This window comes from Rhinolophus sinicus, linkage group LG10 (assembly GCF_036562045.2).
Source record: "Rhinolophus sinicus isolate RSC01 linkage group LG10, ASM3656204v1, whole genome shotgun sequence".
Classification (NCBI taxonomy): Eukaryota; Metazoa; Chordata; class Mammalia; order Chiroptera; family Rhinolophidae; genus Rhinolophus; species Rhinolophus sinicus.
The window spans coordinates 111,018,811-111,031,831 of NC_133759.1; the positions used below are offsets into that span (position 1 = coordinate 111,018,811).

Consider the following 13,021-nt stretch of genomic DNA (forward strand, 5'->3'; position numbering starts at 1 on the left):
TATTTTTAAAGAAATAAAACTATCCCAGGTGAATGAACACTTCCATGGAAAGGAACACTGCGGTGTGTGAGGAAGATCTGGAAGGAGCCGCTTTCCCAGCAGGAGGGCGGGAGGACTTTTTAAACAAAACCTCAAAAGCACAAACCTTATGGCGAAACACCTATGGCTCCGATTACATCAGAATGAAAGACACCACGAACAAGCCAGCAGCCAGCTGATAGAGCAGGAGGGGTTTGCAAGGTTTAAAACAGATAAGGAGCCACTGCTTAAAGGATATGAGAAGGTTCTGCAAATCAGCAAGAAAAAGACAAGAATGCGATAGAACAATGAGCAAAGGCTGTGAACAGGCAGCCCATGGAAGAAGAAATCCAGATGCACAAGAGTATGAAGAGATGCTGAAGATCAAGTGTAATGAGAAACACACAAGTGACAGCAGCTCCATACCACTGCACCCCTCGGACCGGTGATAAGCGGAGAGTACCGAGCACTGAGTGTTGGCAGTCCTGCGGAGGGCGCAGGGATACGTGCGCCCTGAGACCTCACAAACCCACTGTGACGCCCGTGGGAAGGGGACATGAGCAGGCCCTTCCCCAAGGAAACAGGGCTGTGGTGGGTAAACAGGGACTGGCTGTGTGCCTGAGTGAGGACAGTGAGGACACTGGCAGGCAAGTGCCTGTTCGTAACTACCTGGGGCAGCAGCTGGCTTGTCCCAGGCAAACCAGCGTATATGATGTACCAGTTAATTCTACCTGTCAACTGGCCTGGGCTACAGGGTGCCCAGGTATTTGTTCAAACATTGTTTTTGGGTGTCTGAGGTGTTTCCAGATGAGATAAACATCTGATCCAGGAGACTGAGTCAAGCCATGGCCCACTCCAATGTGGGTGGGCCTCATCCAGTTCATTGAAGGCCGGATGGATCAAAGGGCGCAGGAAGAAAGAATGCTCTCTGCCTGACTGCCTTTGACCTGGGACATTGGTCTTCTCCTGCTGTTGGACTCAGAGCCGGACTGGAGCTCACACCGTCGGCTTCCTGGGTCTCCAGCTGGCTGGCTGTGCGCAGATCCCAGACTTTTCAACCTCCGTAACCATATGAACCAATTTGTACTATGTATGTATGCATATAGCTCATATATATGGGATCATATATATACCACCTATACATACATATATAAATAGAAATATCCTACAGGTAGCTATACATACACATATATCTCCTACTGCTTCTGTTTCTCTGGAGAACACAGGCTAATGCATATGGTCACCCTATCTACAGCACAATACCATTTAGGTAAATGAAAACACACCCAAGCAGTGCTCATGTTTTATAAGGACACTTACAACTAAACAGTGCAGTTGCCTACGTAGCAGGGGAGGGTACTGGAGTGTGAAATGATGGAGGAGAACGAACGAACGAAGTGAGGAGGGGTCAACAGTGCTAGCGTACCATGGAGGAGACAATGACGTCCACCTTCTGTACTTGACAAGGGACGGGGGAGAGGAAGGAAGAAAACAGGATAGACAGACAGACACACAATAGACACATGGACACACAATAGACGACACGACAGACCGACACACGATAGACGATGGATGACAGACGGAGAGACGACGGACGGACACACAATAGGTGGATGGACACACAATAGACACATGATAGACAGACAGGTGACACCCAGAGCTAAAGCTCCCTCTCCCTTCTCAGCCCTCAGTGTCTGCTCTCAACAGGAGGCTGGTGGTGGCTTTGAGCCCAGCACATCCTGCACTCGAGCAGGCGTCCAGGAGGAGGGACACCCAGCCATGGTGCCCAGTACGCAGAGCACAGGAGCCCAGTGCTTCCCTCCACTTTAGGCGAGGATGGGCCCCGGGTACTGATGGGCCTACCTTCCCCGCCGCCGGTGTGTCGTCCTCCACGGCAAGGAGAGACTGGGACTCGGAACTGTTCTGAAGTGATGTGATTCAGACCCCTTCCTGGTCCTACTGCGGCAACACCGCAGTGAACACCTGCAGCAACGGCCTGAGGGCACCACTCCGAAGGGTTGCTCAGCTACGGAAACAGCACACGTCCAGCTTCAGGGAAATACCAATTATCTTTATAATAGATGTTTGATTTAATGTGACTATATTATTATGATGTTAAAATACATTCAAACCATTTCTTATTAAAACGTGACTAAATGTACATTACATGTACAAACAGCACATTTATATCCTACAGATACCTACATGTATCACACAGATAAATTGGGCTCAATTTATTTATGTATCATATAAGTAAACTATTCATTTACAGCTGCACAAATTCCAAAGAGTTACTGAAGAAAACACAACAGATTTCAGTCAAGGCAGAAGGGGAAACACTCAGGCTCTCTACAGAGACAGACCTTTACGTGCTTCCACCCGTGGGCCTGGTATGAAGCCCAGTGGCATGAAGGATGACAGATCACACACTGCGTCCTCTTCCCCAGGGGGTTCATGCGAAGAGGTGGGCGGGAAAGCCCACAGCTCTGCGTCAGCCCCTGGAGCTGTGGGACACTGACCAGGCGGAGCCCCACCTGTCTCCCTGTGATCAGGGGAGTGATGCTGGCCTCGCAGGGCCCTGGTGAGAACCGCAGCCGTGTCTGCACAGCCCGGCACCCCGGGAGCACTCAGTAAGTGTCGTGTGTTGTCACACAAGTGATGACGACATGCAGCCCGGCCTTCAGCTATGCGATGGAACTAAGGGAGGGCAAGGGCCAACTCTGGGAACACAGAGCACTGGGGTCTGGGGATGGCAGGGGGCTTGGGACCATGTGGGCAGGGGTCGCCCACCTCCGAAACCCCACTGCTCTGCGGGCCCCCTTATGCTCCCGCACACCAGGCCATGTGACATGGTTGTCACCTACACAAAGACCAGGTGTCGTGCGGGAGACCCTGCTCGCTGCGCCATTTGTCGTGCGGGGCAGTCTGCGGGGTCTCTGTTCCCGCTCCCCACATAAGAACACAGGACATGGTGAGGCCAAAAAGGAACGCCCATGGAGCCATAGATAGGGGAGTCACACCACTATAGTCTCACTGGCGGCTGGAGTCACACGACATGCAACCTGCTGTCCGCTCTCTGCAACCAGACTGTCCGACTGACTCTCCAACCAGCACAGCCGCCGCAGTTATATCAGTGGCTAACTGGCTAGCCGGTTATAGCTGACGGCCACCTTTCTACGTGAGGCCGAGAGCCTGGAAACTGCTCCCTGGGACTCTGTCCCCACACCAGGGCTCCCTGTGCTGAGGTCCCAGGCTCTGGAAACCGACCTCCTGTGCAGCTTCTGGACGGCAGGTGATTCCTCCCACCCTACCTGCCTGGGTGCAAGACAGACCGCCCCTCTTTTGCTCCCTCAGTCTGCAGAAGCATCCTCAGAGGCCGCCCACGGGACCCTCCTGCTGAATCAGGGACAGGCCTGTGACGAGGAGAAATACAGCTGCGTAAACTCCCTTGTCACACGTTGGGGACTGTACCCTGTGCTGCAAACATTGCTGTGTTCTCTGGCTTTTTAAAATTGAAGTATAATTTATGTACAATAATATTCACCCTTTTAAAGTGGGTGGTTCAGTGTGTTTTGAAAAATATATACAGTTGTGTAACTGCCACCACAATCAAAATATAGAACACTGCCGTCAGCCCCCAAATTCCTCAGCCCCCAAATCCTTCAGCCCCTTTGACATCATTGCCCTCTCCCCGCCCCACTCACCAGGGTGTTTCCTGTTTCTAATGTTTTTCCCTTTTCCAGAAGGTCTCATGCAGGGGCTCATACAGGGCAGGCCTTCTGCACTGACCCCTGCACTCAGCAGATGGCTTTGAGAGGCACCTGTGTTGCTGCCCCTGGTTGTTCCTTTTTACAGCTGGGTAGGATCCTTCATCTATCTCCACAAATTGTTCATCCGTTCACTGGTTTAGGGATTGAACAACATTTCTGTGTAAATGGGCCAGAGGATGAATGTTTTAGGCTTTCAAGCTGGTACTGCCACAGACACGACCCGAGTGAGTGCTCATGGCTGTGTCTCAACATCTTATTTACACAACAGGCAGCTGGCTGGACAGGCCTGTGGGCCAGAGTTTGGAGACCCTGTACTGGTCGGACGTGTGGGTTATTTCCAATCTGGACTATTTTGAAAGAAAGCCTCTATAAACGTTCCCATCCAGGTATTTGTGTGGACATTTCTCTTAGGTGCAGTTCTTTGGTTTTATTATCTATTCCTTACTTTTCTATCAAGAATAGTTTGGGGTGGCCGGTTTGCTCAGTGGTTAGAGCGCAGGGCTCATAACACCAAGGTGGCCACTTCGATTCCCACGTGGGCCAGTGAGCAGTGCCCTCCACGACTAGATTGAAAACAATGACTTAACATGGAGCTGATGGGTCCTGGAAAAACACACTGTTCCCCAATACAAAAAAAAAAGTTTGGATATATTAATTTTGACTTCTTTTTAGAGCATGAGCTTTGATGGCCTTTAAACTGCTGTTAAAACCTTACATTCGATTGTTAAACAAAACATTTTTAACTTCCACGGCTGACATCTTTTTAAAAGGAAGCGTTTATTTGGCCCTTGCTGGCAGAAGAGTGGTCTTGGGGCCAGGAGTCTGAACGGCCGGCAGCGTGGCTGGACGGCAAAGCCCGCACACCTGTCCCGGGTGCTGCCAGCTGGCACGTTTCTACATCAGGTGGGGGAGGGGTGGCGCCCCTCTGAAAGAGTTCACAGGAGCCACGATGACACAGGCCGGGAAGGTGGAGGGGCTGGTTCCGGGAGTGACGCAGTGACAGTAATGGAAGCAAGCAGCCGGGCTGCTGTGTCTCTGGGGTCATCGCAGAAGCGGCCCCCGAGTCACCCCTACCTGCAGCAGCACACGGAGCCTGCACCGTCTTCTGTGCGAGCTCGGCCGCAGCCATTAGCAGGCGCCCGCGCACTGAGACCCTCACAGGTGATTTCCTCTCTCCCTCTATCGCTTGCACTGTCAGCTCTATTTCAGGGGAGATTCTGACAGGTGCTTGCGCCAGTTGTGCACCCAGAGCCCACTGCCCGGGTCTCTCAGCTGAGAAGGTGGACACTGGCTCTGTGGTCCTGGCTGGATGCTGGCTGACAAGCTGAACATCCAAGTGACTGCCTGAGGTCCCTGCCCGCTCATGGCTGAGTGTCGCTGTTTCACACCCAGGGGAGCTGAGGCAGGAGTCGCAGACGAGGAGTGCTGTTTTCTGGGTGGGCTCACGCCTCCACTGGCCAGCAGCCTCTCTCCCTCAGCTGTAAACAGAGCTGACTCCTGGGACGGGGCGGAGGGACAGGCTCAGACACCTGAGCCCTGGCGGTGCCTCTAGGTCAGGGTGTCGGCCGGGCGGGTACATAGTCAGAAGGAAAGTCACCCAGGGCGGCTCCTCAGAAGCCCCAGTGTCCCGTTCCTGCTCAGGAAGCAGTCTGGCTTGTCCACGTCCTGGTTCCTCCTTTTGGGTGAGTGGGGTATCCCCAAAGGAAACGAGGGTTTCTGCGGCCAGTGGGAGGCAGTGGCCAGGTCCTAGTGTGCTTTCTGAGAGCGTAACTAAGGAGCGGTAGGAGGCCCACGATGGAGGGCTGGCACGAACCTCTCTGGCCACTTTCCCACAATCCCAAACCCAAGCCCAGCAAGGAGTGTGTATTTGACCAGTTTTGTGCGCATCTGGAGGCAGCCTCCTGGGCTTTTCCGGTGGGTGAGGCCCTTCCATTGCAGGTCAAGTCTACCTGGCTGGAGGCTTTAACCTGTTCCAAGGGGAAAGGGCAGCTTGAAAGGAGGGACCCAGGAGCCAGAGGGGCGAGAACGCAGGCCGCTCCTCTGTGTGGGCCTGAGGTGGCAGCTCCAGGGCGAGGCCACCAGCTGTGAGGCCGCCTGGGCACTTGCGGCCTGGACAGGGCCTTGGGACAGGCTGGAGGAGAAAGTGAAAGCCCCGGGGCTGGGGAAGCCGGGTGAGTGTCCAGGAAAAGCTGCACTGGGGGTCTTGAGCCAGGACTTAAGGGGACTGGAATGCTGAGGAGAAAAGTGGCTGTCATTATAGCACCCATGTTTTAAGGTCTTATTATTTTTCCGTTTCACCAGCAATACAGATGTGGTGTAGAGAACTTGAAAAAAATAATACCACTTTAAAACATCGCTATAGTGACTGCCCCATAAAAATGACCACCTTTTTTATTAGAGAACTGTCTGACATGCTTCTTTTCGAAACAATGGCACTACACCATGTTTTCTTCGTGACCTGCCTTTTTCATTGTCTCAGCAAATTTTCCTCATCGTATTCCTCTGTGGCTGGAGGTGAACGAGCCCATACGTTGTCTCCGGTTCTCACTGTGACCAGCACTCTAGAAACATCCCTGAGCAACACCTCTGTCCGCCTAGTCCTTCAAACACATCCCTGGACGTGGAATTGCAGGGCCAAAGGGAAGGGATGGGTTTGCCACATCTGTTCCAGGACGGTTGTGAGCAGAAATGTGCGCCCTCCGGGGGCTGCCGGAGCTGTGCCTGGGCGTGTGTCACGCATCATACCACAGAATTAAACACTGTTCACACTGAACTTTGAGGGTCGCTGGCTGAATGGCTCCTGTGTGACACGCCTCGGCGTAACACAGAGTTGCAGCAGCAGCTCTGAGCCAAAGATGGCGGAGCAGAAGCCAACAAAAAATGCCTCACCTGTACCAGGGGCCTGGCCCACTGCCGAGGGCCCCCTCGATGCCAGCAGGGCGGCTGTGGGAGAGCAGCCGGTGCCTCGCACTGGGGGTGCAGGGGCTCAGTGCCAAGCAGGGCTACTCCTCTGCCTGCAGGCCCACTACTGTGGTAACAGTTACTTTGTGGACACCCCTGGATTTGGGTGGGGTGATAGCCAAAGCACGGAGGCTTTATACTCAGTTTTACATTGTATGTTTGGAAGAGACTTTAAAATGGTTTATATACCCCGGGGGGTGGGCAGTCTATGAAGATGATTTTTCATTTGACAGGTTGTGGGGACAGAGTCCCAGAGAGCAGTTTCCAGGCTCTCGGCCTCACGTGGAAAGGTCCTGGCTCGGGTAGTAGATGGCCATCAGCTGTAACTAGTTGGCCACCAGCTGTAACCAGTGAGCCGTTGGCCACTAATACAACTGCCGTGGCTAAGCTGGCAGGCGCAGATTGTAGCTAGCAAGGGTTGGTTGGCAGAGAAGTGGACGGTGGACTGCGCACCATGTGAATCCTACTCCCTGGGTCTTGACCAGCCGCCACCGAGAATACAGTAGTATGACTCCCCTACCTATGGCTCCGTGGTGTTCCTTTTTGGCCCCACCATGTCCTGCGTTCTTGTGCAGGGAGGGGGAGCACAGACCCAGCATAACAGAGGTGCCCATGGATCACTGCAGTTTGAGGAAAACGGGTCTGGGGGTGTCCGGCTGGGTCTTTGTAGAGAAACTCCTCAGAAATTCCCAGGCAGGTGGGGGCTTCCAAGCCCACTGCCCCTGCCCCCCCCCCTCCCGAGGCTTGGTCCTTCCACCGTTCAGCCCATCGGTGAAGTCCTTTCCCACCAAACGTCAAAACAGAATGTGGGGTCCTGGCTCTTGCCAGCTTCCCTCCTGAATCAGCTCCCAGGGACGATGGCTGTTCTGCTGGGGCAGAAGCATGGTGTGGCCTGTCATGCAGGGTGGCCTGCAGGGTCTCAGCTCCCACTCCCCACAAGAGAACACAGGACATGGTGAGGCCAAAAAGGAACACCCACGGAGCCATAGATAGGGGAGTCACACCAGTATACTTTTCTGGCGACTGGGTTGGAGACACAGGAAGCAGGAGCCACACTATCCACAACCTGCCGTCTGCTTCTCTCTGCCAATCAACCCCACTTGCTAGCTGCAATCTGCTCTTGCTAGCTCGGCCGCCATCTTCTTGCTAGCCCCCATTTGCTGCTAGCGTAGCCACGGCAGTTATATTAGTGGCCAATGGCTCACTGGTTACAGCTGACGGCCAAACTAGCCACAGCTGATGGCCATCCAATCACAGTTGATGGCCATTTACTACCCGAGTGAGCACCTTCCCACGTGCGGTCGAGAGTCTGGAAACTGCACTCCTGGCTCTGTCCCCACAGCCCTCTCAAAGGCAGCCCCACGAGACGTCTGCCCTCTTTGCGTAGCTGCAGGTGAACTGGGCACCTGGAATGGGCTTAGGGGACCGAGTCTGCAGAGCACCAACATGAACACAACCATACGAGACCTCCCCCCAAAACCCTGAGAAAATACAATTTCCACATGTGTGCTATCACTTTAACAAAAAATAAAAACAGGTGTTTCTCTGAAACCATGCCTCATTGTGTGTTATCTGCTTTTCTGTTATATAGATGCTATTACTTAAACAAAACAACCATAGGACTAGCTAACCCTGTGATTAGTAGTAATGAATAGAACTCATAAGAAAAAAATAAAAATATTTGTATAATGTTTTTCTTCTGAAACAGAAAACTGTAAAAATGAATAAACTTTAAAATGGGGGGAGGGGTGCTGCAACACTTCAAACCCTTGGATGTTCAAACAGGGCAAAGCAACCTTAGACCTGTTTGCAACCCTACGAGAAAGCAGAATGATGACTACCCAGCTGGGAAAGAACGTTGTTCAGAATTAGTGTCACCATGTTATATTGTCTCTTCCCTGTCTCAGCAACACCCTGCCTGTGTCTCCCGCGTGGTCGGCTGGTCTCCAGCGGTTCCCCAGTGCTCAGCACAGGGCCTGGCCAGCACCAGGCGCTCCAGAGTGAGTGCTAGCAGTGCCTGGACACCCACTGCTCTGAAACAGTGCGTCGGGAAAAATTTTTAAAAAGCTGTATGTTTTGTTCCAACAAGTGTGAGGCTCGATCCTCAGCCCGGTCCCTGAGGAAATGCTGCAGGTGCTGGCACAGCTGCTCCGCTCCATGGCTACTCTCTCCTGGCAGAGAATCTGCCAAGAATTATACAAGGTGGCGTATTTAAGCTTTTACTAGCTCTTCATCAGCCTTGCATGCCACAGTCAGAAATCTGTCATAGGACAAGCAATGTGATAAACAGAGGAAACCTGCATTTTAACCCAAGTCTGTGAGACTTGGACTTAGCTGAATAGGCTCCTGCGGGGTCGGGTACAACCCCTGGTGTGAACTTGATTGTGTGACGTTCTTTTACTCATGTGTTAAAAGCACCTTGGTGATGCCATGTACTCCCATAAGCAAAGTGGCTGCATGTCTGTGGCATAGAGAACTGCTGGGTCATCCTGGAATGGCCTCAGCACGCAACTGGTCCAGGTAGCCAAGCAATGTCACAGTAAACTGTCCTAGCTCTGCACAAGCTAAGAGCATTGTCTCCGGCAGACATGGCCCAGAACCCACGCAGCTCACTGGTCCAGTTATCAGGCAGTCCCTCGGCAGTTAACTCACCGTGGAAGGTGCCCAGGAAGCTACTGGCACAAAGCTGGATGGCCTACGTTGTTTACTGTTTGTTTTTGATCTTCAAGCTAGCAGAATAATAGTGGCCGCATCTCTGGAGCCCTCCTGTGAGGGCCCGGCTCCCGCCCTCACAGCGGCTCTCACACAGCCGACCTTGAGGCTGACAGCAATTGCCCACTCTGCTAGGAAGTGGCAGATGAAAATTTGAAAACCCAGATCAGTGGGATGCCACCGTGAGGCTTCAGCTGCTGTGCAAAGGGCCGCACTCAACCAGTTTTTAGAAAACACGACCGTATTAAAAGCTTTAAAACTCATAGATCCCTATAATCTCATTACCAAGAGCTAACTTTTGTAAACATTTTTATGTCTATTTGGTCACATTTCTATGAACACATATGTATTTTTATAAAAGTGGATACTACATAAGCTATCTTGTATCTGTGTTCTCTACTGAACAACACACAGCTCCTCTCCCACGCCCAGGGACAGAAGCAGGGCAGAAGCAGGGCCTCGGTGCAGGAGAGAGAACTGAGCCCTTTCTTCCTTTCTACAACACTTAGGGCCGGACGGAAATGCTTAGTGGAGAAGGACAAAAAAGAAAGAGGTGGGAAGTGGGAGGACAGGCATCAGGAGACGAGATTTCCATAAATCCGGGGAAGGAGGAAAGCAGTAGGAGGTGTGGGTGCAGGAAGAAGCACCCCAGAATAGGCACTGGGGGGGCTGGCAGAGGCAGGTGTGGGGGTGGGGCTGGCACGCAGGGGATTAGCTAAAGCTGGGGCTGGAACAACTGCTCCCTCCCACACCCAGGCCCCAGAGCAGCTGGCAGTGGGCTTGGTTCCCTTGTCCAAAGCCAGACATCTCTCCTCCAAAAAAATGGAGCAAAGGGCCTGGGAGCGCTGTCAGGGTGGGCTGAGTTTCTGGAGAAATCCTCTCCTCAGCCTGGCATCTGGGAAGGGCTCCAACAGCCCCTCCCTTTCCAGGCCTGACCAAACGAATCCAGACCCCTGGGACAGGAAGCTACTGTCAACTTTTCCTGTAGGAGAGGGGTCTATCAAGGAAACAGAGGTCCCTGAAATAATCCAGTAAGTTCCGGCCGCACCACATGCTGGGCCAGGCTCAGGGCACACAGAGGAGCTCCCCTATATCTTGGTGGGAAAGGCAGATGGTACAGCTGCTCTGGGAAGCACACCAGCTGTCTGTGCTACAGTTAAACAAACGTGTATGTAGCATGCGATGCACCATGCCACGCTCGGGTATGTGCCCAAGTGAAATGGAAACATGTGTCCCCACTGTTTACAGCAGCTTTATGCAAAACTGAACTGGAAAATCCCGAACACCCCTTGCCTGACCAGCAGATGAAACGTGGCATGTCCACAGGATGGGACACGCCTCAGCTACAAAAATGGACGAACCACAATGCACGCAAGGATGCGGGTGCATCTCACAAACAGCTGCTGAGCATGACTGTCAAGGCACGATGGCTGTGACCTGTGTGACAGAAAGCAGAGCAGTGGGGGCCTGGGCCCCGGTGTGGGAAGGGGCCCCAGAAAACTTTTTGGGGGGATGGAAATGCTCTATATCCTGACTACGGTGGCAACTACACAACTGTATATATTTGTCAAGACTCATCAAAATACACACTTAAAATGGGACCACTTCACTGTATGTAAGTTAAATCTTAAGAAAGTTCATTTAAAGAAAAAGAGACTTTTAAAACGTAAATGGTAGAAATAAGAAGGTCAATAGAAAGGTTAGAGCGTAAAGCCAAATAACTATCCCAGGATATAGAAAAAATAAGCAAAAAAGACAAAGGTGGAGAAGAAGGGAAGACAGATGAGGAACGGTATGAGCAGCAGCCGGCCAGCCAGGATGCTCAGCGTCACGGAAGTTCCAGAAAGAAGACAGAGAAGAGAGAAAGTCCTTAAAAACCACCACCAAAACAGAAACATGAAAGAAGGTGAGAGGCCTCTCACACTCAGAGCAGGGTGCATGAAAAAAGGATCCCCATCTAGGCTGATTCTTGTGAAATCCGGGGATATTAGGGATAAAGAGAAGACTTAAAAGTGTCTGGAGATAAAACTTGTGACTCCTACAAAGGAGTGAACATCAAACTGTCAACAGCAAGACAACAACAGAATTGTGCCTTTGAAATTGGAGGGAGAATGTGGGCTCTCGACGTCTACGCCCCGTTATGAGGGCAACCTCAAGGCCTTTTCAGACACGCAAACACATCCATTTACGAGGCGGTGGTGGCCAGGCACTTGAGCAAAGCAGGAAGGACACCGAGAACCGCAACAGCATGTATGTGGAGCAGTAGACGAGGCAGGAGCCACGCAGGGATGGCCGCAGTGACGGGGCAGCAGGCCTAGACAGCAGAGGCCAGAGAGCTCTGAGACAGACCTCTGGGGACAAAGCAGGGCATGCTGGGCAAGATACGGCACGAGAGGCTGGGTCAATGTGAGGATACGGTGAAGGGACCATAGGAGAAAACATCAAAACAAAACAAGGAAATCAAAACTGTAGCTAAAAGCTGTGATCTAATTATAAAGCAAACCAAACTGTGGCATTATTTAGAGCAGTTTATGGAATATAATCATTTTCTTGAAGGACATTGGGCACAAAAAGAGGAAAATGCTAGCCCAACAGGCTGTTCAAGAAACAAAACACAGACAGCCCCATAATCAGAAAACACTGCCAGTGGATCTAGCCTTTGGAATCAATCTACACGCAAAACACGAAAAAGTAAGTATTTTCAGTCTGTTGTACCCATAAATAGCGACTTTGATGGTGTACAAGCAACAGTTGAGCTGATGGGAGTGGGGAGGTGGGTGGAGAGGGGAGGGGTGGAGGGAAGGATGGGACCCCACCTTCTGTGGTGGGCAGGGGACAGAGGTGCTGTCCCAAGCTGGCGGGACAAGATACAGAAGTGCCTTCATGCTGTACTCTCCTCGAGGAAACCCCAAAGAAATAAACTGTAACAAATGGAGGAGGGGGAGATGTGAAGCAGTAGGTCAGAATGCCTGCTCTAGCCTCACCTGATGTGGCCTCAATGGCCTGATCCTTGCCCTGTCCAAACTCACCTCCTGCTTGTCCGGATGCTGCCTGGCCTGGCATCCTTGCTGTCCCTCCACTGTGCCAAGCTCGTTCCGCTCAGGGCATTTGTACCTGGCACGCCAGGAAGAGACAGTTTGGGCAGCTGCGATTCCATGCAAGGGCACCCACCCTAGCCTGTCACCAGCTTGCCCCTTTCTGAGACACAAGGGTCAGCCCAGTGCTGAATGCCCCTTGCTCACCAGCCTAGGGGAGAGATGAGTTCATTCTAGTCCACCTGTATTTTGCAAAAATGGTACAGAGTTCCCATCCACTCTCTGCCCAGTGTCTCCTGTTAACATCTTACATAATTATGGGACAAATATCAAAGCTGCTGTAAAGAGCACTGCTCAGCTACGTTGTAAAACGTCCTCGTTTGGGTTTGTCTGGTGTTTCCCAGGATTACACTGAGGTTATGCATTTTGGCAAGAGCACCTGTAGGAGGCGAGGCTGCCCGCGGTGCATTGAAGGAGAGGTATGTGCGGTCGCTGCATGTTATGTCTTGATCGCTCGGCCTGAGG

General features: G+C 52.1%; 1 long non-coding RNA gene across 1 annotated transcript; it reads right to left on the reverse strand.

Annotated features, from left to right (window-relative positions):
• Window positions 1–4,546: 4,546 nt before the first annotated feature.
• LOC141567332 (uncharacterized) lies at window positions 4,547–12,616 on the reverse strand. The gene is made up of 2 exons (XR_012489950.1): window positions 12,491–12,616; window positions 4,547–6,020 (listed from the first exon to the last, which is right to left on the reverse strand). It is a non-coding gene; the product is annotated as an uncharacterized LOC141567332 (long non-coding RNA).
• Window positions 12,617–13,021: the final 405 nt, after the last annotated feature.